Source organism: Nycticebus coucang, chromosome 3 (genome assembly GCF_027406575.1).
Source record: "Nycticebus coucang isolate mNycCou1 chromosome 3, mNycCou1.pri, whole genome shotgun sequence".
Classification (NCBI taxonomy): domain Eukaryota; kingdom Metazoa; phylum Chordata; class Mammalia; order Primates; family Lorisidae; genus Nycticebus; species Nycticebus coucang.
This window is the reverse complement of record NC_069782.1, coordinates 108,695,590-108,723,017: the sequence shown is the minus strand read 5'-3', so window position 1 is coordinate 108,723,017 and position 27,428 is coordinate 108,695,590.

Genomic DNA, 27,428 nt, shown 5'->3' with positions numbered 1-27,428 from the left:
CCAAAAACAAAGCAGTATATATATATCTTGTTGAATATTGTCTGGGCAACAGATGGTCTTCTGGGGTATGAGATGTTAATCACAATGCTGATACGACTGGAGGCCTCCACTGATTTCTCAAACCCCACAGGGTGAATACCCTAATCTCTCTTTAACCCTCTTAAAAGGCACTTTACATTTCTAAACGTGGCTAAGCAGAAGCTTTCCCAGGAAAGTGCTTGTCACTGGGATCACTGCTGAAGTGGCTATCCACTTACCCAGTGTGCCAAAACTGGTCTCACTCTGCCCCTGAGAGTTAAGGCTGTAAGGCGGCTCAGTCCCCACCTTTAGGCTGCTCAGTCACTAGGTTACCAGCTCCCGCCCGATCCTTGCTCTGCGACCCTAAGGGTGAAGCTTTCTGGGGCAGTTTTCTCACAATGGCTCCCTGCGGCCCACAGCCAAACACTATTAGCTCCATCCAGCTCAGCAACTCAGTCTGGGGTTCTAGACAATGCCCAAAGTTCTTTGCACTCCTGCTCAAGCTCTCCCCAAGGCAGTTCAACTGACTGCCAAGTCCAAAAACACCTAAACAGTTCACAAGTAAGGCCTTTCCAGTTTGCAGTCTTGCTGCTGCTGTACTTACAGCTGCTGGCGAGATTAGACCCATTGAAGACACACAACCACTTGCCAGTTTTCCACTGTTTTGTCCTCCTCTTGGAGTCCAGAAGTCTCTTGCTGACTCTCTGTACCTCAAAGGGATGATTATAGGCAGATCCCACCAACCAGAGATGCCTGGAGTCTTATCTCCCCAGACTCACGGTGCCCAGTTGCAGGGAAGCTGTTACTCGGCTGCCATCTTGCTCTCATGTCCTCCTTTGCCCATTTTTAAAATAGGTTATTTGTTGTCATATTATCACGTTGGATTCCCTACATGTTTTAGAATTAATCCCTTGTCAGATTTTTGTAAATGTTTGCAAAATTTTTCTCCCATCCCATGCGTTGTCTGTTCACTTTGTTTGTTTCATTGTGAAGAAACTTTTCGGTGTCATGAAATCTCATTTGTCTATTTTTGCTTTTGTTGACTGTGCCTTTGGGTTCATACCCCAAAATCCCAGACCAATGTTACAGAGCTTTTTTCCTATGCTTTCTTCTAGTGGTTTTACAGTTACAGGCATACATTTAAATCTTTAATCCATTTTAAATTAATTTTTAATATGGTGTGAGATAAAAGTCTAATTTCTTGTTTCTGTATATAGATACCCAGTTGTTCCAACACTATTTTTGAAGAGGTAGTCCTCTCCCCATTGTTGTGTTCATGGCACCTTTCTCAAAAATCAATTGAATGTAAATTCATGGATTTATTTATGGGTTCTCCATTGCTCCGTGGGTCTGTGTCTATTTTTATGCCATTTGTTTTGATTAGTATAGATTTATAGTATGTTTTGAAGTCAGATAATGTAATATATCCAGCTTTGTTCTTCTTGCTCCAGAAGTATTATTTTAACTTATCTGATGGAAGGACCAATGAATTCAGAAACTGAGAAAGAAGCATTAAAGAAAAGCTTTTGAGAAATATGCCCAGGCCTTTACTAGAAAATTGTCTTGGTGGAAAAAATTTGACACTTGATAACATTAAAATTATTTCTATTAAATCCATGGAAAGGGAATCATTTTATCTTGTAGAAAATGAGCCCCTATGAAATTCTTACATACTACTATAAGTTTTAGGATGCTTGTTTTAATTTAATGCCACAAGTCTCAAAAAAAAAAAAAAAGCACTGTTGCTTACTGTATATGCATATAATACAAATCAGATGCTTGCCCTTAAAAGCTGTAATATGTGTGTGTATGTTTATGTATACGCACACACCCATATAAAAATACCAAGCACAAATATAAAAGGATAAACATGATTAAAAAGTGTTATAATCAAAGTACCAAATGTCTAGGCCAACCAATAATGGCCACTCAGGTATCTAGGAAGAATTAGATAGGAGAATGGGCCTAGAATCCTACTCTATCTGTTTATCTGAGAGGAAACAAGATTCAGAGAGAACTTATTTGCCTAAAGCTTAAACTGCTTTAGTATTCCTTACTGAGCCCAAAGCTCCAGAATCTCCGGTCCTAAGCATTAGCCATTACATCAGACTATCAGGGAAAGACTCATCAAGTAGAAAGAATTAAACTGACCCTTTCAGGGAGAGTGAAGCATTAAAGATTTCATTGTTCTCATGGGCATTGCTTACTGCAGGTCGGTTAAATCTTGAGTCATCTGTGCCATCATCAATAGTAGATGAAATGGAAAGGATGACCAATATCTATTGCAGGACTTACATGACCTTAACCAAGTTGCAGATATATCTTTTAGTGAAGTCATTCCCTCAAAAGACACACAGTTATTCGAACATTTACTAAGTTCTAGAAATCATGCTAAGTTTTGAAGATTTAAAGGTAAAAAGTTGTGATCACTGAATTCAAGAAGTTCAGAGCCTCCCAAAGTGATAGACCCCCAAGTAATTACAATACTAAGAGTAACTGCTGTAATGGAAATAAATACATATTGCAGAGCCAGGCTCAGAAGAGGGGTTCCTAAATCTGCCAGCACAGTCTGGGAAGGCAAGAGAGAATATTCATTGAAGGTTTAGGCAGAGAATATGTGTCTGCTTTATCTGTTCTGGACAAATGCTTATAATATCCATCCTAGAGTCTTGCTTATTTCTTCTGGCTACTACTCTCTGCCACTGTTTTTTAGTTTAAAAAAAAACTGTATGATAAAATGTCAAACATGCAGATAATACACAGAATATCCACCACTCAGAATTATATCCATCACCCAAAGTCAACAAATATTAACATTTTCCTATATTTAGATTATTTCCCTCTTGGATTATTATCATAAAAAATGAAAATGAAACACACAGTTGAAGACTTTCCCCTTTTCCCCCCAAGGCAGCTTTCCTGAGGTTGTTATGCTTCCTTTCTGTAGTTCATTTCAAAATATTCACCACCCATATCTTTTCTCATAAAGTGTGTACTTTATTTTGTGAGTTTAACTTTGTTAAAAGATGATATCTTACTGCACACAGATTTTTTTCCATATTATGATTTATTCCATTTAAGATTCGTGTTGAAACATATAAATGTGTTTAATTCACTTTAACAACTGTTACTAGGCACATGACAATTATTTATCCATCCCCTATTGATGTACATATAGGTTGTTTACAAATATTTGCTATGACAAACTAGTTGGTACTGATTCTCCCTATATATGTCACCATGTGCACATTTTTATGAGTGTCTCAAAGGTACATATAAGAAATAAAATTTATAAGAAATTACCAAACCCCTCTCCAGATTTTTTGCTGTTCTCTCACATCTTCCTCTATATGTGTTACATTTTCACTTTTCAATTTTTGCTCTTCTTGGGATGAGAAATAAATCTCCTTATTTATATTTCACTGATTATTATGGGTTTGACCATCTTCTCTTAAGGTTTTTGGTCGTTCGCGTTGCTTCCTCTACAAATTTCCAATTCATGCCTTTTGCCAGTTTTCTATCTGTTGCTTTTCTTTCCTTTACCAATTTGTGAAAGTTCTTCATATTGAAGGAGCTCAGGATATTTCACTTCAAAATATGACTCCCTGCAATAAAGAATGCTTTGAATTGAAGGCCATTCAAGGTCAAGAAACATTGGAAGGGACTTTCTCTCCATCTGCATAAACTGGACTGATCTGATCAGATCAAAGGGAACTGAATTCCTTCTCTTTCCTATTATCTCAAAATATTGCAGGAGTAAAGGTCAAGATTGTAAGCAAACCTGGCCCAAATCATATAAGCCATAAATACCAGTTTATCAGGTTGATAAACAAGTCAGTCTACTTCCCCCACCCACTCATCCTCCCTTGCAACAATTTATCACCCTATATTCCTCGATTTCCCCCCTCCTTTCTAAAAGGCATGTATAAAAATATCTGAATGCCATTGGAAAATAGGATTATCACTCTGTGATTTTTCCCAATATATGTAGTAAATAAATAATTTCTCTTACTTATCTGTCTTAATTGTGAGTTGATATTTCAGTGAATGTTCAGGGTAAGAAGGAAGTTTCTCCTCACTCCTATAACATATTCTAAGTACTATTTCTATGTTTGGTTGTACATTTCCAAGTTGGAGACTTGTCTGTTAACATACCTAAAAAATATAATAAGATTTATCAATCTCTTCTTTATGGTTTTAACTTTTGCATCTTGTTTAAGAAATTTTTCCATGCCTTATCACAAAGATACTACTTTATATTTTATTAAAAATCTTGCTATTTTACTTTTTACATTCAGGTATTTATTCTTCATGGATATGGTTTGTCAATAGACCCAACTCTTTTCATGTGAATAGACAATTGGCCCAGTAACTATTACTAAATTGCCCCTTCTTTTCCAGTTTAATAAAATGTCACCTTTTACACCAAATTCTGTTTCTGCATTCTTTTTCTGTTTTATGTCTCTATTAAGTACTATAGCTATATAAAAGGTCTTGCAATCTGACAGGGGAAGTCCTCAGGCATAGGCTGGATTCCCAGGAGGAAAAAACCCTGAGATATAAGTTAGGATAAAGGAGAATTATTGGGGATTTCCTTTAGGATCAAAACTTGTGGAAGGGAGAGAAAGGAACCTGAATTGGGCAGAGGAAGAAGTTGATGTGTGATGCAATCCTAATGAAGGCCTCAGTGTCACAACCTCACAGGAAGTTCTGGATCTGAGCTAGCCTTTCAGAGTTGTCCCAAACATTAAGAGTAAAACACTCTGGATAAGGGCCACGACCTTGGGCTAGATGGCTCTTTTCACCCCAGGTAATATCCTATCTAGGGCAGCAGACATCTATGGAGGGTCTCTTGGCAGCACCATCAGGATTTGGGGCAATAAATCCTTCATTCCTAAAAAGGGATCTATGTTGTACATCAGACCCTCCTTTTTTTCCTATTCAAAATTACTTTACTGGTCTCAGTTCTTTATCGTTCACATGAATTTTACATCATTTCATAAATTTCACAGGAAACAAACCTGTTTAGGTTATAACTGAAATTTAGTTGAATGCATAAATTATCTGCTCATTTATAATACTGAGTTTACCCAATGACCATGGTCATTATTTAATTCCTCTTTTATGATCTATAACAATATTTTACTTTTCTGTAATGTTCCTGCATCATTCTTTTAGATTTATTCCTAGGTATATAGAGCATTTATTGCTATCTCAATTGTAACATTTTTTGTTATTATATTTTTATAATCACTTCTAGTGGTATGTAGGAATTCAACTTATTCTTCTGTCTTGATCTCATACATGGCAACTTTAATCAACTTATCATTTCTAACTATTGATCTGTAAATTCACTTGGGATTTTCATGCAGAGAAAAATATCACCAGTGCTATTTGTTTTTTCTTAGCTATTGTGGGAGTGAGAGAGAAACTTCCCCTTTCCCCTGAAGATTCGTTGAAAGATCATCTCACAACTAAGGCAGATTAGTAAGAGGGAAGAGGTTTATTTACTATGCACATGGAGAGAATCAAAATATTTACAAAAAATTCCCTATATGCTGGTCACCTCTTTTGTAAAATTTTGTAATGGATATTTTATAAATAAAGGTACATTTAGCTACAATTTCTCATTTTTCCTATGAATAGTGACTTAAAGGCAACTTTCGGGACACCCTATAGATAAGGTATGAATGTCCACAGTTAAAGAGCTAATCTGAGTGGGAGTCACCTCTACTTACTTGGTAAAAACAATTAAACTCCTTCAACATATATTTATTTATTTATTTGCATACATTAAAATTTACCTATTTGGGATAGTCATACCCTTGTCTCACCTGAAATCCACTCCCCAATCCCTATAGACACTGATCCATTTTCCATCACTATGGTTTTGCCTTTTCTAGACTGTTGTAGCAATACAGCATGTAAGTTTTTTAGAGACTGACTTATTCCGTTTAGTAGATATTCTTGGAATTCATCTTTATTTTTGTACATATCAATACCTTGTTCCTGTTTAATGCTGAATAATAAATATTTCATTATATGAATTTACTATAGTTTGTTTAGCCATTCACCTGTTGAAGAGAGTTTGGGTTGTTTTCAGTATCGGGTGGTTATTCATAATGCTGCTTAAATATTTTTTGTACAGGTTTTTATTTGAATGTACATGTTCATTTCTCTCTGGAGTAAAAACTTAGGAGTGGATTGCTGGGTCATATAAAAGTGTAGGTTTAACTTCACAAGAACCTGGCAAATCATTTTCTGAGTGGCCAGATCCATGAGCTTGCCCACTGAAATGTTTGAAAGCCCCAGTGGCTCCTCATCCTCACCATAACTTGATATAGCTTGTTGTGGACTGTTTTGTTGTTATTTTTTTTTTTTTAATTTAGGCATTCTGTGATCTTAGGTGTGGAGTAGTATGGATTGCAGATAAATGCACAAGAAGATGCTGAACGTCATTAATTGTTTGGAAGATGCAAATCGACCTCTTTTAAAGCTCTTTTATAAAGAAAATTAGGTTTTATGCTAAAGAGGTAAGAAGTATTTCTTTTCAGTAAGTAAATAGTGCAGTAATGTTGGAAGTATGACTCTCAACTACATATGACCTATGGGTGGAGGAAGAAAAAGGAGATGTAATAAAGATTCTGGAAGAGTGTCTGTTCCAAAAATAAGAAAATACACCCCATAGTGTTCTGAAAGTTACTTGCTGAGCATCTATAAGCTGCTGTTAAAAATCAGGTGTAGAATTGATTTGCCAATAATGGATTTTTAATAGCTATTTAAAAAGTATTATAGGCAGTCCCTGTACCTCAGTGGGTAGGGTGCCGGCCACATACATTGAGACTGGCAGGTTCGAACCCAGCCTGGGCCAGCTAAACAACAATGACAACTGCAACAAAAAATAGCCGGGTGTTGTGGCGGGTGCCTGTAGTCCTAGCTACTTGGGAGGCTGAGGCAAGACACTCACTTAAGCCCAAGAGTTTGAGGTTGCTGTGAGCTGTGATGCCCCCATAGTGAGACTCTGTCTCAAAAAATAAAAAATAAATAAAAATAAAAAGTATTATATTTGCAGCAAAAAGTATTTTTTTCTGTGGTGTCTGAAAATTCACTATATCTTCACTATAGGAAGCAATGTGTTATGTACAGATAGAGGGAAACTGAATATATGGGGCATCAGTCCCACCAAAGATTTCCATAAAGTTGAGACATTTCAATGGTTTGTGTAAGTGCCAGAAACTTGAGGTAAAATTATAGCCCTAGGCTTCAGATCTTGCCAAAAGAATTTTCCTGCATCAAGTTATCCTCCCCAGTGAGTTCCAAGAGCCTCTGTTCCCTTGGCTTTCTCTAGTTTCCCCTCAGCACTTTGGAACTGGGAACTTTTCCTTCCTGTTGATGTCTTTGTGAGCCTTGAAAGATTCAAGTCCAGACCTGCCAATCTCTGACCATCTTTGTGTCTCATCCTCCCTCTAACATTTTTCAAACCTCAGTCAAGCTCAGGCTGCTAGCAAGAGACACTTCCCACTCTTTCAGCCAGAGAGGCTTCCCCGGGTTGAAGGACCATTTTTCTCTGTGTGGTCTCTGAAGGCTCCCACAGAGCTTTTCTCATTTTGCCTTCCTACTCCCACGATTCTTTTTTCCATTTGTCAGCCCTGAGAGCACTTTCCTCTACTTTGAGCTTTGGCAGCGCTGTTAGCCAAATTCCACAGTTCACAGTGAAGTCTCACTTGACTGACTTTTCTTTTTCTCCCAGATTGCAGCGAGTTTTCAATTTGTTTCTTCCTGACTTATTTCATACCTTCTCAGCTTTCTTTGACCATTTTTGTGCTAATACACACTGCAGATTATTTATTTAAAGCTATTTAAAACTAATTCCAAATAGTGCCCCACTGTTCAACAAATAACTAGCACACTAAGCATGCATATGTTTTCCATTTGCTTCATCATAGGGCTGTTTCTATCGGGTATTGTATCAGGAAGTTACTTTGGAGTCAATTATTTTGATCTATTCATTCTGAAAATAAGAGATACTATTTTTGAAGAGGAAGGATAGCCTGAGAGAAGTAATGGTAAAAGCTTGGCACTTCAGGCACACAGAGATTCTGGTTCTTACTGTGCTGTTGACTCATGGTAGGACTTCAGGAAAGCTCATTAGAAGTGTGCTTGCCTGTCAAGTGAGGATGAACTGCCTCTCAGGTTTCAGACAAGGAAGAAACTCTAAATCAGGTTCCTAATACATTGTGCTTTCTAGTTCATCCATTCTCGGGGACCTGAGCAAAGAAAATGTAGGAATTTGGCTCTCTGCATACTGTCACCGGGTGAGTCCATTCTTTTAGTCAATAGAACTCACCCACGAAACCTAACTAGTTTTAAGCAACTCTCGAGGAATCTGTTTCTTAAGGGAATAGAATGTACACATGGAAATCAACCAAACAAGCCTTAGCCACAATTTCATATAATTTTGGGGTTAATCTAGCCTAGATTTCCCACTGTCAAAATAATTTAAGAATCTTCCTTCTTTTACCATGGAGCGGCACAGTAATTAATGAACCAATGATTTAATACCCACCAGCTGCTTATAGATTATCAGCTCCACCTGAGCAGAGATTGTATCTTATTTTGTTTAATTCATACTTGTTACGTGAATAAATAAGTGAATAAATGACTTTTTCATTAAACAGCCAAAATATAGTTGAAACATAAAACCAACATCAGGATTTTGTTGTGTCAGGTGTTCTGAGATGCTCAGGAGATGAACACTTGTCAAGGGCTGTTGACAGTTCCACTTGTCAAGTGCTGTCGGCACAGCTGAAAACTACCATTCAGTGTGTGCAGGCAGAGATCCTTACAGGGAATTATTTTAATTTTTAATGAGATGGAATGTTTCTTTCTTTTTCTCTCTCTCTTTTTTGGTGTTTAAGTCTTCTAAATAGAACATATTTACTGGCCTACAATTGTTGTCCAAAAATTACTCTATAAGCAAGTTAAATTAGAGGTTTCAATTGAGATAGGTCCACAGAATTTAATCATCAATAAAATAGACCCATTCCCACCAACTTGGCCTCTATTAAATATTGATCCTTTAAAGAGTCCTGTATATGGAAGGATCTATTTTTTTCTAATGAGTACTTGAGAGTACATAGTAACACCATTGTCTACCTACAGAATTCTGTTGTTTCTTGTGACTGGAAGTATAAAGGACTCCGTGTAGCTGCTGATTTTCCTTTGCACATAGCTGAGGTTCTTTCAGAGGTGGACATGGTAACAGCAATCCCATAACAAAACACAGTCCTTATTTTGTCGTGTGATGATTTGCAGGACCCTCTCACAGTGTTTAAAACAGCCGGCTCGGTTGTTCCCTCTGCCAGCTATCATTCCTTTCATCTTCATAATAAGTTTTGATAACTCTTCCAGCTCTCCAGTCTGAACCATCTAAATTGTAACCCCCAATTTCAAGATCAAAACTACTTGAAACTGCTTTAGATCATGAACCTCAAATTCTAGTCCATGAGTGTCATTTGTGTTGAGATGGAAAGAATAAGTAAAATTAGGTAAAAAGGAAAAATGATCCTTTTGATCACTGGGAGGACTCATCATGTCTAAATGACCAACACTGAGTGACAGAGAGTTCAAAAAATATTCAACATGACAAGGTAAAAGGTGACGGAGTAGAATCAAGGATTAAGATGCAAGAGGTATGCTGTATAGTGCAATAGAAGCCTCAGAAGCCACACTAAGACGTTTAGACTTTATCTCAAAGCTATTACAGGATTTTCCGCAGGGTTGTAACATAAAATTTACAATTTTGAAAGATCAATCTGGTTCTAGATGGGAGTAGGGATTTGAGGAAGATAAGACACATGTCCAAGAGATCTGCAGAAGGATGTTGCAAGAATATTTGAAAAACACTGTGGCCTAAACTTGAGTGTGGCAGTAGGAATAAAGAGAAATGGATGACTGGGAGGGTTTCAGGAGGGAGAATTGGCAAGTGTTGGTTACAAATAGAATCAAAGTGTGAAAGACATTTCACTCTTGCTAAAATGACTCCCAGGTATGTGGTTTAGTAACGGGATGATAGAAGAACATAGTTAGATTTTAGAGAAGTTTGAGGCATTTGTCAAAAATTCAAATAGAAATACTCATAGGACATTTAAACAGCTGTACCTCAAACACAGAATAAAGATTTTAGTTATATGTGTAGGTCAGGAACACATCTATACATAGGTGGCAGTTGAAACAAGAGGAGTAGATAACGTTGCTAAGTGAACAAACAAAAGACGGATGTTTATTTCTCAGACTTAGCTCTCTAGTAAAAACAGACCCTTAGGCAGATGCTTTTTCTTCTACAATAATTTTTAAGAGTATAATATCATGGAAGTAGAAGTAAAAAGGAGAGAATGAGGCACACACACACACACAAACCAAGCTGCTACTTAATATTAAGTAGACGTATTCTTCAAGAGACCTGAGTTCAGAACTGTAGAGGGGAGGGAGCAGAAAGGAAGAAGAGCGTATCACCCCCTAAATCCTTCATCAGTCAAAGGTTTTCTCCAATAACATTAACTTTTCTACCTTTCTCACCCTTCAACACACACATCTCCTTCACTTCTGAGTTGCTCCTGGCCTGAGTGACAAATAGAATCTGTGGTATCTTATGAATCATTGGCCATGGGTCAGCCACAGCTAGAGACAGTAGGCATGAGGCCAGGCACTGCAGGATGGACCCACAGAAAGTCAGCTGTGAAGCCACTGGCTAAGCCCATTCAAAGTTGGTCATTTTGGTAGTGGTAGGATTGAAATGAGTGGGCTAGGACTTCAGAGACAGATGAAGCCAAGAAGTACTAAACTGGTTCATACTATATAGGTCAGGTCAAGATGTCAGAAACACTAACTTAGGGGATAGGCAAGAGGAAGATAAATAATAAACAAGACTAAAGAAGGCTAATGAGAAACTTCTAGAAAGATGGAGATGAAGGAGTGGTTTCAAAGAAAGATGGGGAGTGGCTAGCAAATAGAGATAGCTATGCTATACTCCAGCAAAAAATGATTTTCCAAGTTTTTCCAGATCTGCACCATTATTAATGAAGTTCTTTCTTCATAAAGAATCTTCCCCCCTCAGTTCCACTCTTTCAAATCTTTCCTTATTATTTTACCCATTTGGCAAGTAATGAATTACTTTGTCACTCAGAAAGTTTTTCACTATTCTTCTCCATCCAAACCAGAGGTAATTTCCCCTTGTTAGAGCACTGATAGCTCTTAAAACTGAAACCTTTTCCTGTGGGCTGTTGTTTCTTATGTGTGTGTTTTAATCTGTTGGTCATCTGGAAGTCTCTTTCACTGCTTTGCCAGTCATAGGGATCCTAGGGATACTTACTGATTATAAATAATTTGAGGATGAAATTATCATCAAAAACTATGCTCAGAGGTTAATTATCTAGCTAATATTGCAAAGGGTGCAATTCCATGATGATAATTTCCTAAAGTCTAGAGACTAAGTGAGCAGTAGGTTTTCAAGGCCCCAAAGTGGAAATAAACTGGTTTTTTCTCCCTGTATCTTCTTCCGCCTCAAGTTTTGTTTCTTTTTGCCACTACCTTCTCTTATTTCCCCTTTCCCTATTTACTGATATCTCTTAATCCTTTGTGGGTATCACTTATTCTTTATCCATTCCTTTTCCTTTGCATCGCATATGCCCTTTTCCCTTCGTCTTTTGCCTCCCCATTTTAAGTGTTTATTTAGCACCTATTATGTATAAGATCCCTAAGGAAATCAAATTACTGATCTAAGTCAAATTACTGATCTGAAGGAAAAGGAAATCTAATTAAGTAAATGGAACACATACATCTTGATACAGTTTTCTACTACGAATCTGGAACTTGTCTCTCTACACCTTCTATTTCTGCTTTCCCTTCTCCCTCCTCTTGCTACCTCATCCTTGCCTCCCATTCCCAATAAAAGCATCTCATTTTCAACTGATCAATGGAGTACACGATAGCCTTAGGTTTGGGATCTTGGGCATTGCCCATAAGAAGGCTTTTGTGCAAGAGCAGTTCTACCACTCGCCAGCTAAGAAATTCAGGCCAATTTATTAATCTTCAGTTTCCTCATCATCAAAACAGTAATAACAATAGTGTATATTTCATAGTACTAATGTGACCTTTAGAGATAATGGCACAACAGTGTCTAGCTTAGAGGTACAGTTCAACAGAACTATGATAACAATAATCACTGTAATATATTATCAAGTAATATTGAGTCACATTCTGCATTTTATGTTTTAAAAAACAATTGAGATGATTATAGCTGTTAAAAATCATGGGTGACTAAACAAGGTTGCTCACATGTCATGTTTTTTGTAGCATTAGGGATGGATAGGGGAACTATCTCACTCTATGGGAATGAGTATGGGAGGCTTTTGACTGAATATCAATGGGTGAGAGGCAATATTCCAACCTCTTCATTCCCCTAACCTTCTGCCTTTCCCCTTCCAATGACTAGGTAAATTATGACTTCACAAATAAAAAGGGACAGTGTCTTCTTTATGTTTAGACATAGGTCCATGCTGTAAATTTTTAACTCACCCAAGAACACGGGCTGTTTCTGTTAAGGAGATACCACAAAAGGACCAAGCTAATGTGTTTCACAGACTTGTATCCTTGGTATGCTATCTGCACTGACAGTCTCTATGGTTACACACTCTGTTAGCAAGAGCACTTCCTTCAAGCAAGTGAGGTACAGGGAACAGAATGGAGGAGGCAGTAGGAAAATGCCCAGCAAGCATTCTTGTTGGGAAAAGTCATGGAGTTCAGAATGATGGATGAAAGAATGGCTATGAAATAGAGTCAGCCAAAGGCAGGAGGATTAATAACATGCAGAAAGGTCTCTGGAAATAAAGAGGGAAAAGAAAGAATTTACCAAAAAAAAAAAAAAAAAAGAAAGAAAGAAAGGAAAAAAGAAAAAACCATGGGTAGGAGTAGAAAATGTAATTAATGCAAAGATAAATCACCATGAACTTTTAAAGTTCCTAAATTATTACGTGGAGAAGAAATAACATTTAGTTTGTGAACTTAAAGAATTCAGAGTTATTTGAATACTCTAAATATTTTTTACACTAAAATTTAGATGTCAACACCTTCTGATGGTATAGATACCCCCACATCTCTAGCCCCAGAAAAATGGTTCTTCAGTTTTTTTTCTTTTTTGAAACCATGAGATAATTTTAAGGATTTACTGAGAGTTGTAAATCCTTTGCCCTAGAAAAAATGCACTTGTAAACAAAATATTATATGTATAATTTTAGGAGCTTATACATGTGGACATGTTAAAGCCTATTCATGGATGTCAATATTCTCTTTTAAAGAGACTGAAATGAAATAAAATCTTGTACTCTTATGTGAATGATGGCTTAGCTGAAATAAATCATTCTTTTAAGAAAAGAATAGCGACATCCTCAAATTGACCCCCAATTCTGACATTGGGAAAGACAGAAAGTTTCTACTTAATCCCAAACTCCAAGCAATATTAAGACCTTTACCCTTTTTATGTTACAATACAAATTAAATAAAACATTAACAGCGCTGTCAGATTGACTTGACAACCTCTGCTCATGTGTTTTCTCTAAGGGCCCAAATTATGTAAGGGAAAGTGAAAATTGTACATTTCAGCTGTTCTACTTTATATAGAATGCTTGTCTGGTCAGACGCACGATATTTTCAGAGAGAACAGGGAAAAGGGACGGTGGTGGCTGGAGGCGGCAGGGCAGAGAGAAACAAGGCCCATGACGGACAAGGAATTGGAGAGAGAGTTAGACACACACCTCCTGCACAGGGTGAATAAATGATGACTACAGGAAGTACAGACAATTAAATTCAGGAAATGGCTAACGCACGTAATCAACATAAGCAATTTGATATGAAGACTCAGTACAGAATAAATCTTAAGACTCAAAAGTAGAATTTAAAGGATTATGAGTTGCTAAATGTAATGTAAGACCCTAGATTAAATCCTGGAATAGAAATAGTTTATCAGTGGGAAGTCTGAATAAAGTCTATGATTAGTGCATAGTACTATTTTAGTGTTAATTTCTTAACACTAATAATTAACACTTAATTCTCATAAATGTACCATGGTTATGCAAGATGTTGACACTGGGGAAAGTTCAGTAAAGCCTGTATTGAAACTGTATATTATCTCTGCAACACTACTGTAAATCTAAAATTATTTTAAAACCACAGACTAAATATTTTTTTAAAAGAATACTGAATAGAAGAACTAAAATAGGTCTTGGAAAAAAATGATCAAATCATCAAATATGATTTCAGAAAACTAACAGTCAATCTATCTCACTTTGCAAGAAAGATTCTACCTGGTTTCTCAGTGAACCTTCCCTGGCATTTCACCTCCCTTTTGTCATAACCTACTTTACATCGAATCTGGCCCTTTTTAGGGGGCCTCATTTCATTCACAAGGAAAGGAAAATCAAATTCTTGATTAGCACTACTATTTCCTGAAGCAAATAGACTTCCCTTTAACCTTTCTCATTGATGAAATTAATACAGAAATTAACTGTTTCTATTATTTTCAAACTTTCTCCAAAATTTCAATTCCTCCTAGAATCCTATCTATGCATATTTAATTTAATTAGGTGGAAAGATATCCAATGTATACTATCAAATGGATGCCTTGGTGTGAGCATAGTAGGAAAGGACATATGGCTTTTCCAGTGCTTAAGGAAATAATTCAGCCAGCCAAAAAACAGATTGGCTGAACATTTTTATGTAACATAATACAATACATGTATTGAAAGTCTTTTATAAATCATGTGGTGGAAAAATAAGGCTAAATGAAATTCCTGACTTCAAGGAGATCTCATTCTAGAGAGGACACAGACAGGTAAAGAGACAATTTCAGTGTAAGTACTATCAGAGAAGTGTAGTATGGGGTCTTGTGGGATTGTACAAGAAAGGCACTGGGACAATAGCCAAATGCACATGTAATCATTCTTCTGCCCAGTGTTAAACATCTATAAAACAGGCTGAAGTGGTGCTTTCCCAGGGCTTTTTTAACAGATGCTTTTTTTCTTGCACACAAAGGATCTTTAAATTGCTCAACTCTGGACACAAAGCAGCTATGACATGCCATTTTCTGTGAAACACTTTGTTGCATTTTTGTCTAACATGTTATTTTCCCAATGACTATTTATCATCTGCTCTATGTTTGTCTAATGAACAAAAAGTGCAAAGCAAGGAAATAAACCTCAGTAAAACAATGAAATGGCAACCATGCTTCATCGATTTAGCAGGGAAAAAAAAGAACAAATGAAAAGAGCTGAGAGACTCAGTTGTTTCTGTCTACCAGGAAACAGCATCTGTGTTTCTCAACAAGTTAATAGAACCAACTGTGCTAACTAGTTGAAACAACTAAAAAATAAATAAATAAATAAATAAAGCCAGCTTTTAATTTGAATAAAAGAAAAAGCATTCATTTTTATGCAGGTGATCTGGCAGGATGCAATCCAGAGGCTAACAAAGCAGCAATTGTCAGATTCCACATGTCCACACACAGAAATTCTCTCACCACTACCACTACTTCAAGCAAGAGAAATATTTTAATATCTAAACTCATGTATCAGTCAGCTGAGGCTGCCGTTACAAAACACCCTAGATTGGGGAGCTTAAACAACAGAAGTCTATTTCTCACAGGGCTGATGCAAATCATCAGTAGAAAATGATATAAAACCATAGATTGAAAAATTAGTTCCTGGGTTGCGTATCTTCTAAAAGCAGTGTCAACGACAGCAGCATTTCTGGAGATGTTAGTGCCTCAGGCATTCCTTTCTGATTGTCAAAGTGAATAGAGTATCCTAGGGAACCCAGCGTATCACACATGAGAGGAAATAATGTAGTGGTTGGATTAGGGGTAGGAAAAAGGGCGTGGATGCGAAAAAGGTGCTAGTACTGAAGAATGTTCTACAGGAGAGAGGATTTAAAAACCTGAAAACTAACTTTCTAAACTTATATTCAAATTAAAATAATATGCTGATGACTTTCTGAAGTTAGCTTCAGATGAGCACATTTAAAAGCATATGAAGAGGACATGTGAGGTCAGGCATGGTGGCTCACGCCTGTAATCCTAGCAATTGGGAGGCCAAGATAGATGGACTGCTTGAGCTCAGGAGTTTGAGACAATCCTGCGCAAGTATGAGACCCCAATTTCTAAAAATAACCGGGCATTTTGCTGGGCACCTGTAATCCCAGCTACTTGAGAAGCTGAGGCAAGAGAATCACTTGAGTCCAGGAGTTTGAGGTTGCTGTGAGCTATGATGTGATAGCTCTCTACCTAGGGCAACATAGTGAAACACTGTCTCAAAAAAAAAAAAAAAAGGATTTGTGGGACTGGTGTGTGTGTATGTGTGTGTCCCTAGTTCCCTAGTTCTATCCTGAATGTATGGCATGGAGGCCTTAAGGTAGAACATTTTTGAGGTCTAGGCTCCACATTTATTATAGGGTATTAACAAATGCTTTTTTATAACTTATCAAAGTGAAATAGGGTAACACACATAATACCTTAATAATTATTTTTTTTTTAATTTGAGCAAAGGAACTCTAGCACAAACACAAAACAGCTCACACATTTGGACAATGCACTAAGTACCACTGGTCATCAGATTCCTCAATTGTAAAATAAGGACTTTAAGGGCAGTGCCTGTGGCTCAAAGGAGTGGGGCACCACCCCCATATACTGGAGGTGGCAGGTTCAAACCCGGCCCTGACCAAAAACTGCAGAAAAAAAAAATTAAAATTAAAAAATTACTTTTGTGTACCTTTTAAATTTTATAAAACTATTTCTCCCATTTTAAAATACCCTCACTACACCGTAAGAAGGATTTTAGCCACGATTTGGAAGATAAAGAAACTATAGAAAAGAGAGATGAAGTGACTTTCTTGAGGTTGTATCCCTGGCAAATGGCAGAGATGCAGATCTACCCTGGTGATGCTAAATACACTATTGTTTCTACTCTCCCTGTCCGTGCCTTGGGCATACCTTTCTGATAGGATGGTGTACTTTTCAGTCCGTGATGAATATAGTTTTTCAATGGAAAATAAAAAATTATTCTTCATTCATGTTATTCATAAGCATTTATTATATACCTATGATGAGCTTTTGGGTTATATTATTTAAATAATAATCTCTGCGGGATCTCTTCCTACAGAGCAAATATGAACTATAGACGTGTTTGTGAAACTGAAATTTTCACTTGTTCATATTTTCCACTCACACATCTTACTCATTTCTGCTCTTCGTAATTTCTACTCTTTGTATATGCTATGAGACAAAAAATGCCTTCTTTGACATTACTCAGAGTTTATCCACATATGTGCATTAAAGCCATGATAGCAGGTGCCTATAATCCCAGCTACTTGGGAGGCTGAGGTGAGAAGATTGTCTGAACCCAGGAATTCAAGATCAGACTGGACAATATAATAAGTCCCTATCTCAAAACAAAACAAATAAACAGAAACAACAACAACAACAAAAAGAAACCCATGCAATTGACTTGAAAATGTGGCCAGAGGTAAACATAAAAGGGAAATATGTGGTATTATAATTTCATTTTCTCTGTGTGGCTTTTTGCTTTTGATAGATGGAAACTGGCTACTTTGTGCTATCAGGCTAATTATGGAATAATATGTTTGGCTAAAAAATAATGTTTTATTTTCATATAAAATGATAGTGTTAAAGTCTTGATTACATTAGGAGTTATTCAAATAGGCATTCTAATGATGATGGATACCATGGAATTCTGATGAAGTAGGGAAATTTCACAAGTAAAAATAATTCACTAAAGGACTTTCCATAACATTGTACTGTCTCAATGTGATAGAAAGATCACCTGATCTTTGCAAGTTAGACAACTGGGAGTTGAACATTCAGGGTACCAGTATAATTACTGCACAGTGTGACTGCTGTTCAAAATACTATGAGTTGGGAAGCGCTTAAAATGACCCCCCTTATACTTCTCTTTATTATAAATAAATAATTGAAAAATACAAAGACTTTGAGGAAAGTGTACTAACTGGAGAGATGCAAGATACTCAAAGTAGTGTGCTGAGAAGGGAGTTGGATTTGGAAGTGAAGAAGTAAATTCTAAACTTAAACTTAACAAATTAAGGAGAGAGGAGGCTCTTTAGGGCCTGGGCTAGGCTGTGACTATAGGGTTGAAAGGAAGGGATGGCCTGGACTTGAGACAGGGTCACTGAAGAGGCTATCTAACTGGGGACTCTCATTCTTTTTCAATTAATTACTTATTAAAATTTATTGAGATCTACGTTCTGTTCAAATATCTTCATATATATAAACTGAAATTTCTAGCAAGTTTTACTTCCAAGCCTTTCCCTTCCCTTCCCTTCTTTTCCCTTCCCCAGGGAAGACAATTACATTTCTACTCATGTTAATTTGGCAGTTAAAGTCAGAGGAATAGTTCCTTGGGAATCTTGGGGTCAGAGAATATTGCTAAAAATATAATTCATTTCTGGCCCATAGAACTCTATATATTAAAATGAATTTCTTTGTTCCATTTGTAGGGAAAAACTACATTTTACATTGCTGAAACATAACTGAGAGGCATTTGTGTTAAATAGTTCTTAGGCACGACAGAAAAAGTATGAAAGTGCGCAGATTAAAAGGTAAGGGTTACTTTATTAGTATTCTTTCTTTGTAATCATTGATTTATGGAAAATTAAAAATAAAAAAATTGAAGCAAGGAAAAAGAAAATACTAGTGACTATTATGTTGTTTGTGTTTTTAACAACACTGTACGCACACTAACATCCCTAACTGTACTTAAATAATATGAGGTTATATAAAAAAAGGCCTTATAGAATAAGCCAGATCATAGTCTTACATTTACCATAGAAAGACCTATATTCTGCTCCTAAGGCTATGAAATGCTATTGTATGCCTTGAAGAAGGTAACAAATGAATAAGCTAGAAGTAAATTTTAATTTCCTTGGCATTCGTAACTAGTATTAATAATTTTCTGAATGTCCTCAAACTCCTTTGACAACAGAAAAATAGTCTTACTAAGGCAACTCCACCCACATGAAAGATATCTATTTCCTCTCTAGAATATCAACATTTAAATTTTGTTCTAGTGTATGTAACATAGATAAAATGATTCTGCATTTTAATTTCAGCATATCTATGTTTTAATTTATTGATTTATTGGTACTAATGGAACATTGAAATTTCCTTGAATATTTTATTGTACTATTTGTTTTATTTTACTGTTTGCATTTATATTTGAAAACATTTAAGCAATATGTATTTTCATTTTGCTTTTTATTATATGTATTTTGTTTTGTAACATAAATTTCGAACTATTACATTAAAAGCTAGGTAAAACAACCTACAATAATATCAATGTTTAATTAAGCTATTCTTCAGAAATGATCCTAAGAATAAGTTATTTAAGTATTACAAATTTTGGAATAGCATTCCCTGGAGATCATCAACAAGACTGCTCATGTCATAACCCAAGGAATCTAGCCATATTTAATAATAACTCAAATTTGTGAATGTGAGCTGTGATTGCAGTTGGTTATATTGCATTTCTATAATAGGATGAGTAGGATCATGTTTTTATTTTGCAATCCTGTATAAGATTTTCTAGGCACGAAAAATGAAAAGCATGGATGACAGTCCATGGGATATTTTTAGTTCACCTAATAGAACTTGGGAGTTTCAGTGTTAAAAATAAGCAAGTCATAGGCAAACTAGGATGAATTGTTCATCCTACTAGCTGTCCTTGGCTCTTCTGCCTACCTGGAAAAATGAATGTAATGCCTGGAGATATATGTTTCAACTTGAAACTATAAATGCAAAAGCTTTATTCTGATAGCAGAACAGATAGAAAAAAATAGGTCCTTAATGACCTTTGTGAGAAGCTACATCAGTTTTGAATTTTACATTAGGTAAGAAAAACAAACCCAGTTTTGTTCAAGTCACAGTAGTATTTTTCATTCAATGGAGCCAAATACATTTCCAATTTCTGGACACATCCAATTGAATCTAGATATTCAGAGAAGCTTTTGAAAAAGATGCTGATTAGGCTGAGTCTCGATTACTGACCAAGAATTAATGAGGCACAGAAAATCTTTTAGTCTGAAATCAAGTCACAATAGGCACTGTATGGAATAACCAAAACTCCAGTAGAAAACTCACAGTCTCTCTCATGAAGCAGCAGAGGTCAATGTACAGGATAAACACAGCCACTAAAATGTAAGTATGTGTGTGAGGGAAAGGAGGGAGCACTATTCCAGAAAAGAGAAATCCAGAAAATATTAAAGGTAGCCAGAAAAAAATGACCTATAAACACCAGAAAACAATAATTCAAATGACTGCTTATTTCTCTTCAGAAACAATGCAGGTCAGAAGAAAGTGAAATAAATTAGTGAAGTGCTGAAAGGAAAAATCTGTTAACCCAGAATTCTACATCATGTAAAAATAACCTTCAAAAATGAAGGCAACATAATGACATTTTCAGATAGGGGAAGATAATTCATTGTAATCTGACCTGTACTACAAGTAATTCTCAGGGAAGTTCTCGGGGTGATGAAAAATGATATTAGGCAGAAGCTCAGAACTTCAGGAAGAAATGGAGAAAAACCGAAATGATAAATATAAAAAACTATATTTTCTCTTATTTATTAAAATACATATTACTATTTTAAAAAGTATACCATTGTGTCATGGAGTTTAATTACATAGATGTAATTGATGTGACAACTATTGCATGAAAGATGAAGAGTTGCAGTAAATGGGCCTAAATAGGCATTGGTTTATGTATTTTGTATTGAGTAATATTAACCCTAAGTAGATAGTAAAAATTTATTGCGTATATTTAGGGGTACAACTAAAATATAAATAAATATGTTAAAATGAAATTCTAAAAAGATTCAAGTGATCCAAAAGAAGATAGTGAAAGAGGAACAAAGAAAAACAAAACAGAGAGTTCAAGCAAAAAATCAAATAAGGAAAACATGAGATCTAAATCTGGTCATATCAGCATTTACAATAAATGTTAATCAGCTAAAAACTTCAATTAAAAATTAGAGATCATCATGAAAGATTAACAAAAAAACTGTCAACTGCAGGCTCTCTATAAAAATGCCCGTTAACATAATAAATTTTAAAAGTACAGCCATAGATAACATTGAAAATAAATGATGGGAATGATATACTACACAAATAGTAAGCATAAGTAAGGGAAAGAGACTTCATATTAATATCAGATAAAATAAGTCTTCAAGAGAGTACAACTAGAGTTAAAAAAGGATGAAAGTTTCATTCATGTGAAATAAAATCATAAATATGTATATATTTAATAATATATCTTCAAAATATGTGAAACAAAAATTGAGAGCATGAAAAGGAGACGGAGATGATTTTAGAGTCATAGAGATATCAACACTCTTTCCTCAGCATTTGATAGAGCATCTAGGCAAAATTCATTAAAAATGTAATGGTCTAAACAACACTATGAAACACCTGGATCAAAATGGTACCCCCATCAACTATAAAAAATAAACATAATTTTTAAACATAAATAGTGCTTTCATCATCAAAGGATATAAACCACACAAACTATATTTTCTGACCACAATGGAATTAAATAAGAAATCAATAACTGTAAGATATCTAAGAATATATTGGAGACAGATCAGAAGAATATGAAAAGACAAACTCACTACGGGGTGGACTTATAAGATAGTAGTATTGAAACTTATATCCAAATTTTGTTACATTAAAAGTATTTATTAAAATAATAAAACAAAATATTATAAAATGCTCAAACTCCAAACTTCAGATAATAAAGCTTACAAAGAATACCTTAATGTGAAGATTCTTAAATAAAATATGAGAAATTCAGAAACAAGCCATTAAATAGACTAATTAGCACTGAAGGTGAGATCCACAGTTTAGAAAAGATAAACACTGGCCAATTCATTCAAAAGTCCTTGCAGAGTGTCTATACTGAGAAGAAGGACCTTTACAATTTTAGTTCCTATTCAGTTTGGGAAGCCTGAATACATGGATTGAACTCTTTGTATTTCAGTTTCCTGTTTATTCTTATCAACCTTGGCCATGGGCTTTTAAAGGGATTAGTGAATTGACTATCTGAAACTATTTGGGGTTATTTAAGAAGATGGTGTTCATTTAGGTTTTATGCCCTTAGAATAGAAATACTACTAGATGTTCAATAGTTACACTGCATGCCTTTCTTGTAGAGCAGAAATTTGTGAGTACAAATCTCGTCTGATCAGTCTCTTCTATCTGGTGGTGCATAAAGCTAACATTTACACTGAGAAGTCTAAGAAAAGGGAAACCCTAGAGACGAGAAGTACAGACTTTAATCATCTCTCAGCTGGCAGGCTGTAAGTGATATTTTCAAAGCTGGGCAAGTAGGTGGTGGTTGAATTCTCAGGTCTGGAATAGGCTTTTTTTCTCCCTAAGTGACCTTGTTAGCTAGTTCTTGACTAAAGGGTACAAAGCATAGAATCCTGATCCAATAAAGGATGGCAGTGTAGAGGCAGCCAGTTCTGCACATAAAAACAAAGTAAGGTTTTTATTTCTACCTTGGAAAACTAATTTAAAAATTGCAAGAGTGGCTTGAAAATGCTTATTGATTTCTTAATGTGCAATCATGTTTGGATGAAATATATTTATAAAACAGATTCAAATAAAGTAACTGTGCAATGTGTTTGTCAAAAAACCTGTAATCAGAACTGATTATATCAAATCCTTTTATTTCATGTTTTCATAGAAATATATGTCTTGATTTTGTTGCAGTTTTATAGTTGTTTTGTAATTTTTAATAATAATTTTCTATTCTACTAGATTATCAGTTATAAGGGCAAATGCATATTTGTTTTGCTAATAATTACATTTCTAGAACTTAGCATGGTGACTGGCACAAAATGGGCATTCAGTAAACATTTTTATACCCCATGAATATTTTCTTATTTCTATAATATGGATAATAAAACATTATTACCAAGTATTACAAAGATTAAATTAGATAACATAGGTTAAAATTCTTTATAAATAACAAATTGCTTTGCAAATCATATGCCATATTATTTTTATGATCCCCTTACTTCTCTCAATCTTTACCAACAGTCCTCATTCTTTTCTCAACTTTCTCTTCTTCCTTTGCTGTGTTCCTTTCTGTATCCTTATCCCACCAAGTTCATTACCTTCCTGAAATAGTAACGATGATGCTGATGGTGATGATGATAATCCCCACCACAGCCGAGGATGTAAGATAATGTGATATTTCATTAGGATAATCAGGGTGGGTGTACCAGAAATGAAACGTACACATAATCATGGTTCCTTAACTCTGTAGAACTGTACTTTTTTATCCTTTGCAGTTTTTCTAATTATATCATATTATTTAATACCTACATATTTTTCTCTTTGAAAAAAGAAAGAAAATAGTAATAATGCTAATGTCTCACCATTTAATCATGTCAGAAAAAGAAGGCTATTTTATAACCATCTGTCTCTTCATCTCAACTAGGTGCTATTGTACAAAACTGTATTTAACCTTACAGTTAGGGACTATCTCACTCTTTCAGACTTTTACAGAGTGTCTTTGAATTCAACAGTATGACTCTTTCCTCAATCTTTATATATTTGCAGCTAGTTGAATAGTAAAGCAAATCCTTCTTGGTCCAGTATATACATGGTGTCTATTGGTTTGTTGCCATTTGGACAGGAAAGAGGTTTAAATTAAGGTTAAATAAAAGACTTATAGTGGCCAACATCTGTTTTTTTATCCTGTGTATACTAGGTTAAATACTGATGCAGGGAAAACTGTCCCCAAATTAGTGACTTAAGGCAACAACCATTATGTTTTTTTCAGGAATTTAAATAGGATTCAGTTGAGTGGTTCTTTTTCTCCATGTGGAATTAGCCGCAGTCATTCTTGTGGTTGCACGGAACTGATGGGTCATTTGGACCCTGGGCTCAATATAGCACTGACACAGCTGGGGCTTAAATGTCCAGGATGATTTCAGTGGCACATGTAGCAGCTCAGCTCTGATGACTAATAGTTAGGGCTGGATAGGCATCTCTATCTCTTCACATGGTCTCTCTAATAAGGTAGCTGCATTTCTTTATGTGGTGGTTCAGGGCTTCAGAAGAAGGAAGAAGTTTTCTTAATACCTAGCATCAAAAGTCACACAGCCTCACTTTAGCTATATTCTATTTGTCAACATCCATCACAGGGACAGCCTAGATTCACACAGCAGAGAAATACTTCACTTCTTGAAGTGAAGTGTCAAGGACTCCTTGCAAAAGAGCATGTGGAATCAGAGATATAGTTGTGATAATCTTCAGAAACAAAATCTACCATCCTTGGGTATAGTTCTTATTGGATAGTTTTCTTTGAGTAAATCTGGAATTGTTATGTTCAAGAAGAAGGAATCTTAGAAGTTGCCTCGCCTGACATCTCAACCAATGTATAATCTCATATATGATATCTCAGTGAAGTGATACCCTTTCTATGCCCAGATACTTACTGTGACAGGACACATATCACTTCAGGTTCATTTTTGGATAACTCTAATTTCCTGCAATCTTCTTAATCAGGATTCCAAAAAAAAAAAAAAAAAATCTAAAAATTGCATTTGGTTAAAAAATGTCTCAGATATCTTTTAATCAATAACAAAACCCCTTTTTACCCACTTTCTTACTTGCTGTTTATATACTAAAGAAATTGGCTCACTGGGGGAGGAGACTAGATGGCTGACTGAAGCCAGCTTTCCACAGAGGCTCCCGTCCAGTAGGAGAGTTAAAGGACAAAAATTCAGCAAGTAACCTGGTGGATTTGAGCTGCACTAAGAGAGAAGGTTGAAGAATGCATGTCAACCCCACAGAGGTGAGCTGCGACCACAAGGATACAAACAAAAGGTACAAAATCCATCACCAAGCAGACGGGAGTCCCCTCCCCCATGAGAACGGCTCAGAGTGCCCCACAAACAATCAGGCAGAGTTCAAAGGTCCTCCCACTACACTCCACAGGAGAGACCCTCTAAAAACTGGACCTACCTCCCCTACTAGGGTGCCACGGCGTCCTCCTGCCAGGCATAAAACTGTATAAACTGTATATAGTCTCTACCTAGAATTCTGAGCTCCCAGCGCTCCCCTTTACTCACACTGAGGTCTGGAGGCCAGTCCCGGTTGGCAGAGAGGGGACCGCACTGGAGTGGCAGTTCCCTGAGGCACAGTGCGACAGCCGTCTTTTGGTGACAATATGGCCAGGCATAAAACTGTGTAAAGCTGTGTGTGTTCTCTGCCAGGAACCCCAGGCTCCCAGCGCTCCCTGCACTCCCCTCTGCTCTCACTCCAAGGTCTGGAGGCCTGTCCCCCAGGGGTCCAGACCGTTGGGCAATTGCTCAAGGGGTGTAGACAGGGCTGGGCTGCAGCTGGTCGGTGCAGACTCTGGGGTACGAGAGTGGAGAGAGGATGGTTGGCTGGAAGGGAGCTACACCAGAGCAGTGGTTGCCTGAGCCATAAAACAGCAGCCCTCTTTTGCTAGCAATATGGCTTACTACTGAATATTCTGAAGCCACACCCCCTGTCTCCCTGGGCAACCAGAGACTCTGAGTATAGGATTTGCCTGAGGCTACTCCAACTTGCAAACCGGGGAAACTCCCAGGGCGGGGCAGCGTCTCAGGTTACAAAATCAACATTCATAAATCAGTAGCCTTTATATATACCAACAATAGTCAAGTTGAAAAAACAGTTAAGGAATCTATCCCATTCACAGTAGTGCCAAAGAAGATGAAATATTTGGGAATTTATCTAACAAAGGATGTGAAAGATCTCTATAAAGAGAACTATGAAACTCTAAGAAAAGAAATAGCTGAAAATATGAACAAATGGAAAAATATACCATGCTCATGGCTGGGAAGAATCAACATTGTTAAAATGTCCATACTACCCAAAGCAATATATGATTTCAATGCAATCCCCATTAAAGCTCCACTGGTATACTTTAAACATCTTGAAAAAACAATACTTCGTTTTATATGGAATCAGAATAAACCTTGAATAGCCAAGACATTACTCAGAAATAAAAACAAAGCAGAAGGAATTACGCTACCAGACCTCAGACTATACTACAAATCGATAGTGATCAAAACAGCATCTGTATTGGCACAAAAACAGAGAAGTAGATGTCTGGAACAGAATAGAGAACCAAGAGATGAACCCAGCTACTTACCATTATTTAATCTTTGACAAGATTAATTAATTGACAAGCCAATTAAAAACATTCAGTGGGGAAAAGATTCCCTATTTAACAAATGGTGCTGGGTGAACTGGCTGGCAACCTGTAAAAGACTGAAACTGGACTCACACCTTTCACCATTAACTAAGATAGACTCTCACTGGATCAAAGATTTAAACTTAAGACATGAAACTATAAAGATACTAGAGGAGAGTGCAGGGAAAACCCTTGAAGAAATAGGTCTGGGAGAGTATTTTATGAGGAGGACCCCCCGGGCAATTGAAGCAGCTTCAAAAGTACACTACTGGGACTTGATCAAACTAAAAAGCTTCTGCACAGCCAAGAACACAGTAAGTAAAGCAAGCACACAGCCCTCAGAATGGGAGAAGGTATTTGCAGGTTATGTCTCCGACAAAGGTTTAATAACCAGAATCCACAGAGAACTCAAATGTATTAGCAAGAATAGAACAAGGGATCCCATCGCAGGCTGGGCAAGGGATTTGAAGAGAAACTTCTCTGAAGAAGACAGGCACGTGGCCTTGAGACGTATGAAAAAATGCTTATCATCTTTAATCATCAGAGAAATGCAAATCAAAACTACTTTGAGATACCATCTAACTCCAGTGAGACTAGCCTATATCACAAAATCCCAAGACCAGAGATGTTGGCGTGGATGTGGAGAAAAGGGAACACTTTTGCACTGCTGGTGGGAATGCAAATTAATACATTCCTTTTGGAAAGATATATGGAGAACACTTAGAGATCTAAAAATAGATCTGCCATTCAATCCTGTAATCCCTCTACTGGGCATATACCCAGAAGACCAAAAATCACATCATAACAAAGATATTTGTACCAGAATGTTTATTGCAGCCCAATTCATAATTGCTAAGTCATGGAAGGAGCCCAAGTGCCCATCGATCCACGAATGGATTAATAAATTGTGGTATATGTACACCATGGAATACTATGCAGCCTTAAAGAAAGACGGAGACCTCACCTCCTTCATGTTTACATGGATGGAGCTGGAACATATTCTTCTCCTTCATGTTTACATGGATGGAGCTGGAACATATTCTTCTCAGTAAAGTGTCTCAAGCATGGAAGAAAAAATAT